Here is a 6,798-nt window from a genome sequence, read left to right on the forward strand (position 1 = left end):
CAGCTGAATGGAAAACACAAGAAGAAGAAGAAGAATGTTATATGTTAAGCATAACTATGTTGCCAAGTAATTTACAAGCTCTGAGGTAATCATGAGATAATCTGGTCTGACACAAACTCTGTCCTGCAGAGACTCCCAGTCTGAAAAGGGAGATCAGGTATTAAATCCCCATTTTACAGATGAGGAAACTGAAGCATCATGAGATTAAATAACAAGTTCACAGAGCAATTAAGTGGTGGAGCTGGCATTAGAGCAGGTCCTCTGACTCCCATACCAGTACTCTTTTGACTAGGCAACAAAGCTTTCTTTTTTATTTTTCAGTGATATTTGTTAAGTGTTTACTCTGTGCCAGGCTTTGTTCCAAGGACTGGGTTAGATATAGGTTAATTGGGTTGGACACAGTCTCTGTCCCACATAAGGCTCATCAGCTTAATCCTTATTTTACAGATGAGATAACTGAAGCACAGAGAAGTGAAGTGACTTACCCAAAATCACATACCAGAAAAATGGCAAAGAACTCAGGTCCTTCTGACTCCCAGGTCCATACTCTTTCCATTAAGCCATGCTGCCTCTGGGGTCAGCATTGGTCAGCACTTTCCCTGTGATCCCCTACCTAAACAGTCCATTCTGGGTACTGGTCTACGGACTCAAAATACAAATAATAATTATGTTACTTGTTAAGCACTTGGTATGTGACAAGTACTGTGTTAAGCACTGGGGTAGATATAAAATAACCATATCCAGCACATAGTCTCCATCCCACATGGGGCCCACAGTCTAAGTAGGAGGAAGAACAGATATTTCTCTATTTTACAAATGAGAAAACTGAGGCTCAGAAAATCTGGCCCAAGGTCACACAGCAGGCCAGTGGCAGAGCTGGGATTAGAACCCAAGACCTCTGACTCCCAGGCCCATGCTCTTTCCACTTGGCCATATTGCTTCTCACCATGGTGCTCACCATACTTCAAAGCCAGGCGAAAGTATAGGCCAGTTTTCAGACCTTTCATCATCTTTCCACCTTTCAGTCAGATTGATTTGACTAAAAGAATTAGTTAAGATAAAGTCCCTCTGCAGAAGACAGAAAGGAATGTGACTACAACATCAACGTTTCTTTACTCAACGTTTTGCCTCTTGGAATCATACTAACAAGGCACACATCTTTTCTTCCTCCAAGCCTCTAGAACCAAGGGGTTTGAAACGTCAGTTTCCCGATCACATCAGTATTCACTACCTTGGTCAAAGAACGTAGTTGTAACGTCCTCTATTTTCTAGCCAGAGAGGTAACTAAATAATCGTACCAACATTAATCTTACCATCTGAAATTTGTTTCCTTTCTGGGAGTTGGGGAAAGTAGGCTCATTGTCAAAGGGAGAAAGGGTCAGCCGCTTTTTACATGGAAACAAAGGAATCTCTAGTTTTCTTTTTGTTGCATACATTGAGTCTCATGCTTGGAAATCAGCAACGGTTTGAAATCTGACCCTAGCTCAGATTATAACCCAGAAGGTATGTGGGGGAAAAAAACTCCCCTGAACGTCGGCACGTGTCTAATTATAGCATAGAATGTTTAGAGCTGCGATCTTAACGGTTTTCAACCGACGATGAGGCTTGCTCGCAATAGGAGGTGGACCAAAACGTCTGATGTTCTGGAAAATACAGATTGCCGAATGAATGAGACTTAAAATACATTCAGCTGAGCGCCGTTGGAAAGCAACCCGATGACCCCTGTCCTCCCCCTACTCCACGGCTCCACCCACGGGTCTATTTCATGTCTCACCCTAGCTGGTCCCCAGGATCCCACAGCTACACAACTCCCTCCCATTAGCTGCAGGAATCCAGAATATCCATGGCAACCGGGCTCTAACCCCAGGGAGAGGCAGTGGAATTGAAAGGCTCCATTCTGTTCCTACGGCTACAGCTCGGTGAATTGACAGCCTAGTGGTTTCCTGAGCTCCATTTGACTAGGCTGTACTTTTCTCCTTTTCTTTGTGTCATGCATTAGCCTGTGCAGATCTCAGCTCGGGTTCAGAGATTTTTCCTTTGAGAGCTTCTTTCCCAGAGCTTCCTTGGGTCATTTTTGCCATACGAGCATATGTAGACTGAAGCGTTTCTCTGCTGTCAACCTTTTTGCCCTCTTTCAGAAAGGTGAATTTGCAGGCCTGACCTGGAGATTCTTGCCATGCATGTAGATTTCAGCCGTACTAAGCCTTTTGTGCTGCTGCTCCCACAAACAGGCACAGAGAGAGGAGGACAGCATCTATTTTCTAATGCAATTAAGAGGCATGATCAAATAATCATGGTCACCTGAAAGGGAATGCTGATGCGGCAGAGATTTAGACAAGGTAACAGATTGCACATTGCTTTCTCTGTCTGCCAGTTGGGTCTGAAAGCTAATTTGCACTCTGTGGCCCTGTCGAGGCAGCTGAATCCCAGTGGGTTCATACAGCCTGTCAGGAACAACCCTTTTAGTCTGCAAGATCAATTTCCTACACCAGTGTCATGTTTTCCACCTGCTTTGGATTTGTGGTTCCTCACAAATAAAGTGGCTGGAGAAGTGGTCTGCTCTTGACAAAGGAAATTTTGTCATTCCTCTTTGTCCAAGAATCTCCTGAGTGTCTGAATTAGTAATTATAGAGATTTATGGTTCCATCCTCATATTTAGGGTTGCCACTCTGATTTCCACTTGAGAAACAGCATGGCCTAGCAAAAAGAGCATGGGCCCAGGGGTCAGAAGACCTGGAGTCTCCGATGCCACTTCACCTTCTGGGTGACCTTGCAGGTTACGTAACTTCAGGTGCCTCATCTGTAAAATGGGGATTCAGTATTTGTCTCTCCTACTTAGCTTGTAAGCCCATGAAGGACAGGATTATGTCTGACCTGATTATCTTCTAACCACCCAAGAGCTTGGCACATAGTAAGTGATTAACAAATACCACAATTATTATATTTCATTATTACTATTATTCCCCTTGTTTGGAGAGGCAGGAACTGTTTCACCCAAATATGAGATGATTATTCAACCCTGTCTGGCATGGAAACATGGAACAAGGCAACAAATTAGGAGACTGGCCCGTTTACATGGACTGTTGGGCAATTCTTCTCAAACAGCAGGTCTTGCTTTTCTCCAGTGTCTATTTTCGTTGAAGAATGAGGCATATTGTGTTGGTGTAGTGTCAATGAGCAATCCTAGCCAACTGATCTTGCCAGGGAAGTAACACCTACATCATGTGTCCTACTTGACCCGGGCTCCCTTAGTGGAATGTGCTTCCAGGAGTTGAAAGGCAAATATCAGCCTTTTTTTAAAATTTTAGGGCAAGCAGAGCAGCAAATCCTCTCTCGCTGGCCTTTATTTCCCACTCATCTTTGTTATCTGTACTCGTCTGCTCAACTGTATATATTTACATTACCCTATTCATTTTGTTAATGAAATGTACATTGCCTTGATTCTATTTAGTTGCCATTGTTTTTACGAGATGTTCTTCCCCTTGACTCTATTTATTGCCATTGTTCTTGTCTGTCTGTCTCCCCCGATTAGACTGTAAACCCAACAAACGGCAGGGACTGTCTCTATCTGTTGCCCACTTGTTCATTCCAAGCGCTTAGTACAGTGCTCTGTACATAGTAAGCGCTCAATAAATACTATTGAATGAATGAATGAATCTTCCTGCAAAGGGAGGTACCTCCTAAACCTAAGCAGGCCTAAGATTAGCCTACTGCAAACCACTCTAACTCTCTTGTTCCACTGCTTCTGGAAATTTAATCTAGATAGAGTCCTTGTTGCTCTGCAGTCTCTTTGTCAAATCCAGGAGGCATTTACTCTATGCCCTCTCAGAAAGAGGAGATAGTGAAGTGACTTCACCCAGAATTTGAGTGTAACGTTGTGCTATCGTGTCCCTGGACCTGCTACCACCAGAGAGTGAAATGCTGTATTTGGCCATAGTGGTGGCAAAGGCGAGAACTACCAGAAGCTGGTGACATTTTAGACCTGAGCAACATCAGCGGCTGCATTTAGGTTGTGCAGCAGCAGGTTGAGTGAGAGACAGAGAGACAACTGTGAGCCCCATGTGGAACAGGGTCTATGTCTGATCCAATTAACTTAATCTAGCCCAGCATTTAGAATAGTGCTTTGCCCATAGCCAAAGCTTAATACCACAATTTTTATTATTAACTGCTTTGTAGCTTCAGTGTTGTGAGGAGAAACTCTAGCGGGACTCTGTAGAGCCACACCCCTCTTCAGTATACCATCAACACCCACCCACCACCCCCAGAAAAAGAAAATTGGGATTCAACCTTTCCTTTCTATATTCAGTTCAGTGGACCATATGCCTTAGTTGGATTGAAACATTCTCAGATATGTTTTGGCTATCTCAAGCCATTTTAGAAATATATGCAAGTGTTCAGAAATTGGAGAAGTCCTGTCTAAACTAGTGCTTGTTCTCCCCATCAACACCTGTCACTCATTTAATATCCCCATACTGGATTTAGTCAGTAGATGGCTAAGATTGGCCCACAGAATTCTTGGATTTGTAACACATCCCATTATTCTGGGGGACTTTAACCTGACACTTCCTTCTTTCATGCCTGCTCTCACAGTGACCCAGAGGGAGAGGAACAGGTATTGACCTGGGATGGTGTCCTGTCTAATTTTCAAGAAATGTGATTTGGTCAGTCCATTTGAGCCCATATGGTGAACAGGAATAGGCTGAGAATTGGGATGTATAAAAGAAAGTACAGACGTGTAATTTTCCCATTCAGGGCTTATTTAAGGCCATAGAGTCTTGGATTGCCTGACATACATATGTTTATCTCCCCAACACTGTCAGGGATATTTTTAGACCTAGGATAGTAGGTGTGGTGGAGATAAGTTAGGTAGGAATAGAGGCAGTCACCTTGGTCCTTCCTTACAGTAAAACTGGCTGAGATAAGAACAGGGCCCATATGGCCAGTTAGCCTAATGGTTCATCCAGTTCCAATCCCACAATCCTTCTCCACAAAATACAATATGTTGGGAAGGTTGGGGTTGTTTGACTTGATGTGACAGTTACTGCTGCTATGATTGTTGGACTCAGAGACATGAAGAGACTGAACTTTGATATCTCTAACCACAGGACTCTACTCCTTTTTATTTTCTGATTTATCCTTGACTTTTTTTTTCAAGTGTGTTTAGTATTTCATTCCTCCTTGTGTCTGTCACCAGTCCCCCTCCCTGAATTACTTTTATATTGTGGCCATGTCTAATTCTCACTAGGGTATTTTTTCCTAGACATTAGCATTCTGCTTCACTTAATACATATTATTATTACCACTCAGCACTTGTCAGGCTCTTTCCAGAGAAAATGTCCATTTCTGGGTTCTACAGAAAAGATACCTGCTCTACTTAGGTTGCAAGCCTCACGTGTCCCATCGTCTCCATGGCTTAGCACCTTGATGGGTCCCTAGTGAGCATTTAATGAATACCATCTCTGTTATTAAGTCAGGGGCCTAAGGTAAGTGGTAGTTACCTCTCCTAGTCATATCATCCTATGCTGTTTATGGGAACACAGTTGATAGCCTGCTTTTGGATCGTATAACTTCATGTAGTCGAGCAGCTTTTTCCAGCAGCATGGTCTAGTGGAAAGAACACAGTAAGCTAATCCCAGCTCTGCCAAGTGCCTGCTATGCGACCTTTGGTAAGTCTTCTCTGTGTTGCAGTTACCTAATCTATAAAATGGGGGTTCATTATCTGTCCTCTTTCCTATATAGATTGTGAGCCCTATATGGGACTGTGTCTGATCTGATTATTGTAACTTCGTCATGTCAGGGAATATATCTGTTTGTTATATATACTCTCCCAAATGCTCAGAATGGTGCTTTGCACACAATAAGTGATCAATAAATAGGTTTGAATGAATGTGCTTGACATATAGTAAGTGTGGTATTATTATTAATTCCCTGGAACTGTATATAAGTAGGAAGAGGAATGATGGTGAAGATATGGGCCTCAGTGACAGCTCTTCATGGATGGGCTACAGTGACAGTTATTGTACTCCCAAAATGCCTATTGATCTGGTCAACAGATAGGTCAATTCCACACTCCATTCTGAGGGCTAAATTTGAGCTCTTCCCTTTGACCTGATGTTTGATCTCCATTAAGCAGCATGGATTAGTGGAAAGAGCATGGGCTTGGGAGTCAGAGGTCGTGGGTTCTAATCCCAGCTCCACCACTTGTCAACTGTGTGATTTGGGGCAAGTCACTTAACTTCTCTGTGCCTCAGTTACCTCATCTGAAAAATGGGGATTAAGACTGAGCCCCCCGTGGGATAACCTCATTACTCTATATCTACCGTAGCGCTTAGAACAGTGCTTGGCACATAGTAAGTGCTTAAGCAATACCAGCATTATTATTATTATAAAAGTCACCCAATGGCTTAACAGAAACCCTTGCATCTGACTCAAACCCCCACCCAAAGACTAAAAATTCTGTTCTCCCCATCATCTTCATCTCTTCCTTTGTTCTGTTGTTCTCTTCCCTTACCAAGATAGTCAGATAACATGATATTCCCTCCTGCTGCCCCAAGACCCAACTCTTGCTCTTTCCCATGTAATAATAATAATTGTGGCATTTAAGCACTTATTAGTTACCAAGTGCTGTTCTAAGCACTGGGGTAGATATGGAACAATCAGGTTTAACACAATCTCTGTCCCATGTAGGGCTCACAGTCTAAGTAGGAGTGAAAACAGGTAATTAACGTTCCCCAGGTGTGAACTACACCCCTTCACATATCAGGATATGTAATTTTTTCTTTGACTATCTTCTCAGAG

The 6,798-nt window shown here is 42.9% G+C and overlaps 1 long non-coding RNA gene across 1 annotated transcript; it reads right to left on the bottom strand.

Annotated features, from left to right (window-relative positions):
- Positions 1-605: 605 nt before the first annotated feature.
- Positions 606-1,645, bottom strand: LOC120638232. The gene is made up of 2 exons (XR_005659789.1): positions 1,314-1,645; positions 606-646 (listed from the first exon to the last, which is right to left on the bottom strand). It is a non-coding gene; the product is annotated as an uncharacterized LOC120638232 (long non-coding RNA).
- Between the last annotated feature and the right edge of the window lie 5,153 nt (positions 1,646-6,798).

This window comes from Ornithorhynchus anatinus, chromosome 2 (genome assembly GCF_004115215.2).
Source record: "Ornithorhynchus anatinus isolate Pmale09 chromosome 2, mOrnAna1.pri.v4, whole genome shotgun sequence".
NCBI classification, from domain to species: Eukaryota; Metazoa; Chordata; class Mammalia; order Monotremata; family Ornithorhynchidae; genus Ornithorhynchus; species Ornithorhynchus anatinus.